This window comes from Bubalus kerabau, chromosome 14, assembly GCF_029407905.1.
Source record: "Bubalus kerabau isolate K-KA32 ecotype Philippines breed swamp buffalo chromosome 14, PCC_UOA_SB_1v2, whole genome shotgun sequence".
NCBI classification, from domain to species: Eukaryota; Metazoa; Chordata; class Mammalia; order Artiodactyla; family Bovidae; genus Bubalus; species Bubalus kerabau.
Window position 1 is genome coordinate 781,027 of NC_073637.1, and position 12,200 is coordinate 793,226.

The 12,200-nt window shown below is 45.2% G+C and overlaps 1 pseudogene; it reads left to right on the forward strand.

Annotated features, from left to right (window-relative positions):
• Positions 1-9,797: 9,797 nt before the first annotated feature.
• Positions 9,798-9,917, forward strand: LOC129627487 (uncharacterized; annotated as a pseudogene).
• Positions 9,918-12,200: the final 2,283 nt, after the last annotated feature.

Below are 12,200 nucleotides of genomic sequence, written 5' to 3' on the forward strand. Positions count from 1 at the left end.
ACCAGAGATCAAATTGCCAACATCTGCTGGATCATGGAAAAAGCAAGAGAGTTCCAGAAAAACATCTATTTCTGCTTTATTGACGATGCCAAAGCCTTTGACTGCATGGATCACAATAAACTGTATAAAATTCTGAAAGAGATGGGAATACCAGAACACCTGACCTGCCTCTTGAGAAATCTGTATGCCGGTCAGGAAGCAACAGTTAGAACTGGACATGGGAAAACAGACTGGGTCCAAATAGGAAAAGGAGTTCGTCAAGGCTGTATATTGTCACCCTGCTTATTTAATTTCTATGCAGAATACATCATGAGAAACGCTGGACTGGAAGAAACACAAGCTGGAATCAAGATTGCCGGGATAATATCAATAACCTCAGATATGCAGATGACACCACCCTTATGGCAGAAAGTGAAGAGGAACTCAAAAGCCTCTTGATGAAAGTGAAAGTGGAGAGTGAAAAACTTGGCTTAAAGCTCGACACGCAGAAAACGAAGATCACGGCATCTGGTCCCATCGCTTCATGGGAACTAGATGGGGAAATAGTGGAAACAGTATCAGACTTTATTTTGGGGGGCTCCAAAATCACTGCAGATGGTGACTGCGGCCATGAAATTAAAAGACGCTTACTCCTTGGAAGAAAAGTTATGAACAACCTAGATAGCATATTCAAAAGCAGAGACATTACTTTGCCAACAAAGGTCCGTCTAGTCAAGGCTATGGTTTTTCCTGTAGTCATGTATGGATGTGAGAGTTGGACCATGAAGAAGGCTGAGCACCGAAGAACTGATGCTTTTGAACTGTGGTGTTGGAGAAGACTCCTGAGAGTCCCTTGGACTGCAAGGAGATGCAACCAGTCCATTCTGAAGGAGATCAGCCCTGGGATTTCTTTGGAAGGAATGATGCTGAAGCTGAAACTCCAGTACTTTGGCCACCTCATGCAAAGAGTTGACTCTTTGGAAAAGACCCTGATGCTGGGAGGGATTGGGGGCAAGAGGAGAAGGGGACGACAGAGGATGAGATGGCTGGATGGCATCACTGACTCGATGGACGTGAGTCTGAGTGAAGTCCAGGAGTTGGTGATGGAGAGGGAGGCCTGGCGTGCTGCGATTCATGGGGTCACGAAGAGTCGGACACGACTGAGCGACTGAACTGAACTGAACTGACATAACATAAGAAATCCCCACATAATAGGAATTAAACTCAATATATGAGTTTTCTCATACAGTGTGATTTAGTAGCGAAAAGCAACCACCACCCCACAACCTGAACTGCTCATGAATCCAGACTGAATGAGGCAGGCAGAATAATGTCTTATTTTAAGCCTCATTCCGAGAGAGAGAGATTTGTATGAATGATGTCTCTGTGAAATGAAGCAATATATTCCGGCCTCTTTATTTCCTAGTACTTGTATTTATTAACAGGAGAGATAAGAATGGCATATATTGTAAGCATCTTTTTTAAAAATTCCTCACCCAAAATATCTGGTATTAAACTCTGTAGTTCATGGCTGAAGGTCATGGATTATGGTTTCTGCTTAATTTACACATGAAGGCAGAGCTGAGGTCTCTATGGAAGGCTGTTAAACACTATAAGCAAACACAGAGATGGGGATATTGAAAAATATCAGTTATTACCAGATATTCGCAACTATCTGGGAAGACGAATGGATGATCTTTATGAAAATGTAACTCCAAACAACTGATCCACTTGAGGAGATAATTCAATTGGGAAATTAAGTAAGATTTGGTTGATTTACATTATTTACAACATATTCATTCAGTTACTTTGATAACTTCTGCCTCCTTAAGATTATTATTTACAATTCTGAAACACCATTCTTTTTTGACATTTAAATATTCAGCAAAATATGCAAAATAATATTTGCAAAGTATCTTGCAAGTACAAAAATAAGACACATACATATTCAGTTCAGTTCAGGCCCTCAGTCGTGTCTGACTCTTTGAGACCCCATGTACTGCAGCACACCAGGCCTCCCCGTCCATCACCAACTCCCGGAGTCCACCCAAACCCATGTCCATTGAGTCCGTGATGCCATCCAGCCATCTCATCCTCTGTTGTCCCCTTCTCCTCCTCCCCTCAACCTTTCCAAGCATCAGGGTCTTTTCAAATGCGTCAGCTCTTCTCATCAGGTGGCCAAAGTGTTGGAGTTTTAGCTTCAACATCAGTCCTTCCAATGAACACCCAGGACTGATCTCCTTTAGGATGGACTGGTTGGATCTCCTTGCAGTCCAAGGGACTCTCAAGAGTCTTCTCCAACACCACAGTTCAAAAGCATCAATCCTTCGGCCCTCAGCTTTCTTTATAGTCCAACTCTCACATCCATACATGACTGCTGGAAAAACTATAGCTTTGACTAGACAGATCTTTGTTGCTCGTAAAGTAATGCTCAAAATTCTCCAAGCCAGGCTTCAGCAATACGTGCGCCATGAACTTCCAGATGTTCAAGCTGGTTTTAGAAAAGGCAGAGGAACCAGAGATCAAATTGCCAACACCTGCTGGATCATCGAAAAAGCAAGAGAGTTCCAGAAAAACGTCTATTTCTGCTTTATTGACTATGCCATAGCCTTTGACTGTGTGAGTCACAATAAACTGTGGAAAATTCTGAAGGAGACACACACATAATATAGCCAAATATTAATATGGCCTATCTTTGTGTGGAGAACAGTTAACAACATTTTTATGACATAGTAATAATATGATTCTTTAAAATCCATCATCTGTCCTATTAATTCTAAAAAATATTACATTATTTGAGAGAGAAACATTAGAAAATATCCTATTACCTAAAATAAATCTATAGTATTAAATATAGTTTAACTCATTATATAGAATACAAATCTATACTATTAATAGTTACATTTTATATCCAAAACTATGCACATTTTCATAAGAAAATGCAGCAATCTTAAAAATGTATTTCAAACAAAATGTATACTTTGCCCTAGAAAATCATGAAAATCCTATAGGTATGGATGTATACACATTAGACTTCCCTGGTAGCTCAACTGGTAAAGAATCCACCTGCAATGCAGGAGACCCCTGGTTGATTCCTGGGTCGGGAAAATCCCCTGGGGAAGAGATAGGCTACCCACTCCAGTATACTTGGGCTTCCCTGATGGCTCAGTTGGTAACGAGTCTGCCTGCAATGTGGGAGACCTGGGTTCAGTCCCTGGCTTGGGAAGATCCCCTGGAGGAGAACATGGCAACCCACTCTGATATTTGTGCCTGGAGAATCCCCATGGACAGAGAAGCCTGGTGGGCTACAGTCCATGTGGCCACAGAGTCAGAAACACCTAAGCACAGCAGCAGAATATATATATATATATATTCCCATCACTGAGTCTGATCTATATTTTGTCAAATATTATTTTAGGATTATTCTACACTTGAATTTAGATAGTAAGTGAAAGTCTTTTACTTTGAGATAAATCATCTGTTTTGAGGAACTAAAGGATTTATATTTTCTTCTTTTTTGTAGCAAAGTCAGTTGTAGTTTATTTATTCCTTGATCATGTATACTTAATGTCAAACCCAGTTCAAATAGCATGAGTTTGTATATATATATATATATATACACACATACACATATATTTCCCCCAATACTTACAATGTTACTTCACAAACAGATCACACAGTGACTTGCTTTTCAGACTGTAAGACTTGCCATGTCGACTATAAGGCTGGACTTTACACTATGTTGTATTTAGATCTATATATTCTTTTCACTGAAGTAAAATAATAGCAGTTCACAAATACACACAAAAAAATCTCTAGGTACTTGATTAAAAGAAATCTAGAGTTGTAGGATACGAGGCTAGGTATATAGTTCTGAAAGGAGTTTGCAGTATGTGATTGTTCTTATTTTCCTATAACTGCCTTTTTGTTTTTGTTTAGTCGCTGAATCATGTCCAGCTGTTTTGCATCCCCATGGGCTGTAGCCCACCAGATTCCTCTCTCCATGGGATTTCCCAGGCAAAAACACTGGAGTGGGTAGCCATTTCCTTCTCCAGAGGATCTTCCTGGCCCAAGGATTGAACATGTGTCTCCTGCATTAGCAGGTGGATTCTTTAACTGTCTTTTACCTTGTAACATATTATTACCTTTTATACCTTGAGGCCAAGTATTTTGAGAGCGAAGTCTCCCCCAGGTTTAGCCTTCAATACAGGCAGGATCACTCTCCCTCCAGATTTTTCAGTGTGTTTTTACTCTGTAAAAAGTTTCCTTTTCTTTTTTTTAAACAAAGGGGATTATTAGTGAAAAGTGAAATCAAGGAAAACGCATTGAGAGGAAAATAAAGAAGGAACCACTGAAGGCAAGCTGTTGTTGGAGGCTTGGCTTTTACACATTCTGCCTGATTTTCCCATTAGCAGGAGAGACTCAGCAACAGAGGGAGTGATGAGAAGACAGTCACTGGCGTCAGAGATGAATGACCTTCAGATCATTAAGCTCCTTTCCCAGAAACTTTTATTGCACCAAACTCTTCTTATGGAATTTTTCATCTCCATGTTTCTAAGTGTGTAGATAAGCGGGTTGAGCATGGGGACAATAATTGTGTAGAAGAGCATAAACACTTTATCCTCTGGTAATGTTGTGGCAGGTCTAATGTAAACAAAGATGACAGGTGTGAAAAAGAGGATCACGGACTGTGATGTAGGAACTACAGGTGGAAAGTGCTTTATGGTGGCTTTCTGCAGAATATGTGCACACATTATACTGAATCAAAATGTAGGAGGCCATCAAAACCACAAAGAGCACCAGTCCCATCAAGCCAGAATTGGCAATGACAAAAAAGCCAATTTTGTGTGTATCAGTGCAGGCTAGTTTCAACAAAAGATATGCATCACAGAAATAGTAGTCTATTTCACTGGGGCCACAGAAAGGTGAAACAATCGCAAGAAGAAAGAGACCAAGAGAATGAAGAAGTCCCCCTGCACACGACGCTATGAGAATTGAGTGACGTTTTTGCCTGTTCATGGTGATGGCGTCGTGGAGAGGTTTGCTGATGACCACATAGCAGTCACAGGCCATCCCTGTGAGGGTGAAGACCTCATTCCCCCCTCCCCAAAGAAGTGGGTGGTGAAAAGCTGTGTCATGCAGTTTTTATAGGAAATGGCCTTTTTCTCCATCAGTAAGTCAGTCATGAGTTTGGGTGTCACAGTGGAGGTGTAGAAGAGATCTGAGAGTGCAAGGCAGTTAAGGAAGAAGTACATGGGCTGGGTGATTAGCTGACTGCATGTAATAGAAATCACAATGATCAAATTCCCCAACCAAATAGCCAGGTAACAGAATAAGAAAAATAAAAAGCAGAGGATCTGGACTTTCTTGTCCATAGAAAGTTCTAAGAGGATAAATTCAGTAACATTATTTCTATCTTCCATGATCTGATGTTCAAGAAAGTTATCTGAAATGACAAAACCAATGAAACGAATCATTGATGAGAAAATGGAAACCTAATATCTACTTTAAATGGCACCAATGTGCCGGTGCTAGACAGCAAAGTCGATCAGGTCCCGAGAACGTGCACGGCGGGGCTGAGAAAAGAAACGAAAGCAAGAGAAATCTCCAACAAAGATGGGGTCGAGAGGTTCAGACACGTCTCCACGAAGGGACGCAGTCTGACACCAACTTTATTCAGCATCTCATATTTATACAGAAGAGCGTGAGAAAGACAAGACAGTTAACATTTTCTTTGTTTGACCTACACATCTTACAAACAGTCACAAGAAATCTTGAGAGCATGGGAATGGCACCCTGTTATTATTTCTTACACCAGATAATATTTCTCTGTGCGTGAGAAGTTTGCACAGAACTCCAGGTGCCTGCAGTAAATAAGCGCCTAATCTCTGGGGTGGGAGGACAGAGAGCTATGTTTGCAAGCAAACCCTCAAGGACTGAGGCAGCTCCCAGAGCTGTGTCCTTCGGACAAAGGACCCCGTTCTGACGGGCAGCTCCCCACACCAATGCCTTTTAAAGACAAGTTATTTTGAGACCCACTGAAATCATTTTCATTTAATACGAGTCTTTTGAATATCTAGTACTAATATTCCTCGAAGAGCTAAGAATACAGTGATAAATTAGACAAAGTTCCAGTTTTTATATAATTTAAATTATTTTGTGAGGAAGCCAGGAATTATATTTATCAAGAATTTTTAAAAAAGAGATAATCTTAATAGTGTTAAGTAGGGCGACATATAATGTGCCGATTTAGGATGTAAAATAGAGGTAACTATAGAATTTGCTTGATTAAGTGGTTTCTAATGAAGTCACAAAATTGGTGTAGGGTGAGTGGGTGGGTTTTGCAGTGCTGGCACAGAGTCAATGTTAAATAAATATCAATTAAATAAAAATCTGGAAAGTGAACAATGTGCTATAATTTTGAAGGAATAATACAATACATAATCATCCTTTAGTCAGGTAATTCATGATAAAACTGAAGAACAAATCATTTTTATGAGTGGACTCATGATCCTTTTTGACTTTTAAGGTAGTTAAGTTGCTCAGTAGTATCTGACTCTTCGCGACCCAGTGGACTGTAGCCCACCAGGCTCCTCCATCCATGGGATTCTCCAGGCAAGAATACTGGAGTGGGTTGCCATTTCCTTCTCCAGGGGATCTTTCTGACTCAGGGATCAAACCCAGGTCTTCTGCATTGCAGGCAGATGCTTTAACCTCTGAGCCACCAGGGAAGCCCTTTTGACTTTTAAGAGGAAATAATTCCTTCATGCGAAATACTCCATGAAACTTTCATATTTCTTAAACAATATTTGTACCATCTCTAGGTTAATATATTGACAACTATGCTTTTCCTGTTTGTCTATATTTCTCTTGCAAGATTATTTCCTCTTTCAAAATCAATTAACATTCAGAAGTTATTTGAGTTACATCTTATCAGACTGTAATTATACTTGCCTAGTTTGGAAATCATATACTGAGGAATGGGCTCCTCTAATTCCAAAATAGTTCCCCCCAAACACAATACAATAAACAAGATGTAGCACTCCTTCCCTTAATTTCTTAGAGAATTCACCCACACAATCTGCATGTGGAGTGGAGTTCCCTTTGGTCCACATCTTCTCTAGCATTCGTTATTGACAGACTTTGCAATGAGGACTATTCGAACTCGTGGAAGTGGTCCCTCCTTGTAACTTGGAGTTGAGTCGCTCCAAACATTAGTGTTATGGAGCAAGATGACATTTAGGAAATGCAGAGAAATTCTATCATCTCCCTGCCCCAACTGCTCTTGTATTTTCCCATCATATTGAATATATGATCACATCCCTTCATGCTTGTTCCCCACGTTAGTCTCTGATGTCTTTTAACTGGAATGCCCTCTGTACTCTTTGGCTTCCATCTCATAGGGCATTTTTCATTTCTTGAATGTTTTAAGTTTCCCTGGTCACATAGCCTTCCAAGATGCTATTTTCCCTGCCTGAAATTCTTCCTGCATCTTAACCCTGGTTTATGTAGGTTCAACCTATGGACCTCAACTCAATTGTTACTCTGAAAAGCCTTCCCTGACACCCAGGTTTTGGTGAGACAAGAGGACCCTCGATAAGTTCTCAAAGGATCTGCCTGTGATGTATCATTAGATTCGTCTCAGTGAAAGCAGGAACTCTGTGTCTGCTTCTCTCCGCCTTCTAGTTCCAGAAACTTATTACATGCCTCCCAGCTCATCGTAGGTGCTCAGGATTTACTTAGTGTGTGAAAGACAGAAAAGTTCTTGGAAGTCTCAAGGTGTCACTTGGCTCGGCACTTTTGATCTCTTCGTATATTTGGCGATTCAAGTCTTTATTTCCTGGGTTGACGTGTACACTATAATCAAGGCACAATCTAAGGCAATAAGACATATCCATAAATAGAGGTTCTTGCTTTCAAGGAACTCGTACAGCAGATTTCTACAATTTAGAGCTTCTCAAAAGCTCTACAAGAACGTGAACGTTGAGTATGATCCATTTTCACTTCAAAGAAAGATATTTTGATTTCCATAGAAAAGGTGGAGACCTTCCAACCTTTAGTCCAATACTTATACCTTGACCATTTCAAGCAAGTCTTGTGGTTCCTTCTGGAGGTGTGTGGCTCTTGCAGAAATGTGAAGATCTTCCCTCGTCCTCAGACTTTGGTGTCATTTGCAATCATCAAGAAAGCTTCCAGATATAGGTTCCAGACCACCACCACACACAGTCAGTAGCCAAAGGAGTGGATTCCAGGAATATGCGTTGTTAACCAGCATCACCGTTGATATTTCTGCTGCACACTCAATGCAGTAGCAAGGGCCTGGATTGTCCACTGGGTCTCACGTGGAATGGAAAGAAGGGCTTCCCCCCCCTCTCAAACATCCACCCCACTCTTGACAGCCTTGTGACTAGAAACGGGCCCCGAAACAAGAATCAGACAAACCAGATAAGCCCAGATGGTAGTTCATGAGATGAAGGAACTAAGCAGCTGGTTGGGATGGCGCCAAGGGGAAAGGTTGCTCTTTTTGTCTCCCGCTCTACTCCTTTCTTCCTGGACGCCTTAGGGGTTCATCATGGAGATTTGAAATAAAGTTCACCAAAGTCATATGTGTTGAATCAAGATTTTGCATTTCACCATGTCACAAAAACGAAGAGTGCTTAACCTGCACAGGTTTCTTTCAAAAAAGTCAATTGCTTTTCAGTTCTGGGGTTTCTCTCTTGCCTTGTTCAAGTAGCCTTAAGAGTAAAAATCAACGAAAACTAAAGAAAGATTCCAAGATACCAACAAAGGACACCTTCTGTTTCTTCAATCACCTTTCCACTTAGTAGCACACGAGCTCTTTTCTTTGTATTTTGCCTAGGGAATTCGCAATGTGCTGGTTCAGATGGCAAGGCATCCGCCCGCAGGAGACTCGGGTTTGATCCCTGGGTCGGGAAGATCCCCTGGAGAAGGTAATGGCAACCCACTCCAGTATTCTCGCCTGGGAAATGCCACGGACAGAGGAGCCTGATGGGCCGCACTCCATGGGTCCTATAAGAGTTGGGCTCAACCCAGCAACTACGAACAGAAGTATTTCCAAAGACCACACTCGTGTGTGTGTGTGTGTGTGTGTGTGTGTGTGTCTGTCTGTCTGTCTGTGTGCCTGCCTGTGGTTCGTCTGCTCTCTCAGGAAGGTCGGGTGCTTGGCGGGCGGCGTGGGGACAAGGGGGGCGCCTCGGTAGGGCAAAGGGGCGGGGCTGAGGCGCTCCGGTCGACCGCGCCTCCGTGGCTCCCGGTGGGTTTGGGCAGCGGGCAGGTGCCGGGCAAGTTGGGCGCTCAAGATTCGCTGCGCCTAGGCCCGCAGGAGGTTCAGAGGCCCCCGGGCCGCGGGGATCGGGAGGCGGCGGGCCCCGAAGACCGACACCTCCGGGGTCGCGCGGCCATGAGCAGCGAACGGGATGGGGGGGGGGGTGGGGGGAGGCCCCGCTCAGCCAGCGCGGCCGGGTCTGGAGTGGCCGGGGGTGGGAGGGCGCCGAGACCTCCGCACCCCTCAGCCCACCCCCCAGGCCCCGCGCGCACGCACGCACGCCCTCCCGGTCACTGGGGGGTCCTGGAAGCCCATCGGGCCCCCGGGCCCGGCCAGGCGGTTGCTGGTCTGGTGTTGGCGGTGTTCGGGGGCCGGGCCGGCGTCAGCAGGCTGGAGTGAGGTCGCGGGTCGTGCGGCTCAAGTACAGCACGGCCCCCCGAGGAGAGGGGCGGCCCGTTGGCCCGACCTGCAGGTCAGAGCGAAAGGGAGGCGAAGCGCAAGGCTCTTAGGGCGCCCCGCGGCGGCCGCGTCCGTCTCCGGCCCTATCGGCCTGAAGGCGCCCGATCTCGTCTGATCTCGGAAGCTAAGCAGGGTCGGGCCTGTTTAGTATCTTGGATGGGAGACCACCTGGGAATTCCGGGTGCTGGAGGCTTTTTTGCCTACCAGAAGAGGTCCTTTAGCCCCCGCCCCGCGTCCCAATTCTTGGACCCACACCCCCCTCGCCCCCCCGCCACCCCCGCAGCCCCAGCCCCTCCCGGGGCGGGGGGAGTGAGTGGGTGGCCGGGGCCCCGACTCCCGCTGCAGACCTGGGTTGCCTCCCCGCGGCCCGCGAGCCCCTCCGCATTCGCATTCGGCTTTCAGGAAACCAGACGACCGGCCGTCCCGTCTCCCTCTGGGGCTCCTTTGGCTTGCCTCAGGCAATCCCGGGGCTTGCACCGACTCCAGCCAGAGCCCCAGCCCCCGCCCCACCCCCAGCCTCGCAGGCGATCGCGCATGCGCATGCGAGCGCGCGCACAGATCGATGTGCCCAAACGGGGCATCTAGCTTGTTGGCTTGGACTGGGGGTGGATCTATGCCTGGGAGTGGGACTGCTGAACCATAGGCTACTTCTACGTTTAGTTCCTTCGCGAACCTCCATACTCTTTTCCATCCCGGCTGTACCAACTCCCATTCCTACTCAGCGTGGAGGAGAGTTCCCTTTGCTCCACAGCTTCTCCAGCATCTGCTAAGGACAGACATTGCAATGAGGCCCAATCGGACTCGGGCGAAGTGGTCCCTCCTTGGCGTTTGGAGTTGAGTCTCTCCAATCATTAGTGATGTGGAGCAAGATGACCGTTTGGAAATGCAGATGCAATTCTGTCACCATCCTGCTCCAACGGCTCTTGTATTTTCCCATCATATTGAAGATACGACCAATTCCCTTCATGCCTGCTCCTCACGTTCTTCTCGGATGTCTTTTCCCTGGAATGCCCTCTGCACTCTTTGGCTTCCATCCCATAGGGCATTTTCATTTCTTGAACGTCCTAAGTTTCCCTGGTCACGTAGACTTCCAGGATGCTGTTTTCCCTGCCTGAAATTCTTCCTGCATCTCAACCCTGGTTTACGTAGGTTCCACCTATGGACCTCAACGCAATGGTTACTCTGAAAAGCCTTCCCTGACACCCAGGTTTTGGTGAGGGTAGAGGCCCCTCGACAAGTTCTCCAAGGATCTGCCTGTGATGTATCGTTAGATTCGTCTCAGTGAAAGCAGGAACTCTGTGTCTGCTTCTCTCCGCCTTCTAGTTCCAGAAACTTATTACATGCCTCCCAGCTCATCGTAGGTGCTCAGGATTTACTTAGTGTGTGAAAGACAGAAAAGTTCTTGGAAGCCTCAAGGTGTCACTTGGCTCGGCACTTTTGATCTCTTTGTGTATTTGGCGATTCCATTCTTTCCTTTCCTGGGTTCATGTGTACGCTATATTCAAGGCACAATCTAAGGCATTAAGACATATCCATCAGTATGGGTTCTTGCTTTCAAGGAACTCGTACAGCAGATTTCTACAGTTTAGGGCTTTTCAAATGCTCTAGAAGAATGTGAACGTTCAGTGTGATCCATTTTCATTTCCAAGAAAGATCGTTTGACTTCCATAGCAAAGGTGGAGACCTTCCGACGTGTAGTCCAATACTTAGACCTTGACCATGTCAGGCAAGTCTTGCGGTTCCTTCTGGAGGTGTGTGGCTCTTGCAGAAACGTGAAGATCTTCCATCGTCCTCGGACTTTGGTGTCATTTGCAATCATCAAGAAAGCTTCCAGGTATAGGTTCCAGACCACCACCGCACACACTCGGTAGGCAACGGAGTGGATTCCAGGAATATGCGTTGTTAACCAGCATCACCGTTGATATTGTTGCTGCACGCTCTATGCAGTGGCCAGGGCCTGGATTGTCCACTGGGTCTCATGTGGAATGGAAAGAAGGGCTTCCCCCACCCCCCACCCCACCCCCCACTGTTGACAGCCTTGTGACTAGAAACGGGCCCCGAAACAAGAATCAGACAAACCAGATAAGCCCAGATGGTAGTCCATGAGATGAAGGAACTAAGCAGCTGGTTGGGATGGCGCCAAGGGGAAAGGTTGCTCTTTTTGTCTCCCGCTCTACTCCTTTCTTCCTGGACGCCTTAGGGGTTCATCATGGAGATTTGAAATAAAGTTCACCAAAGTCATATGTGTTGAATCAAGATTTTGCATTTCACCATCTCTCAAAAACGAAGAGTGCTTAACCTGCACAGGTTTCTTTCAAAAAAGTCAATTGCTTTTCAGTTCTGGGGTTTCTCTCTTGCCTTGTTCAAGTAGCCTTAAGAGTAAAAATCAACGAAAACTAAAGAAAGATTCCAAGATACCAACAAAGGACACCTTCTGTTTCTTCAATCACCTTTCCACTTAGTAGCACACGAGCTC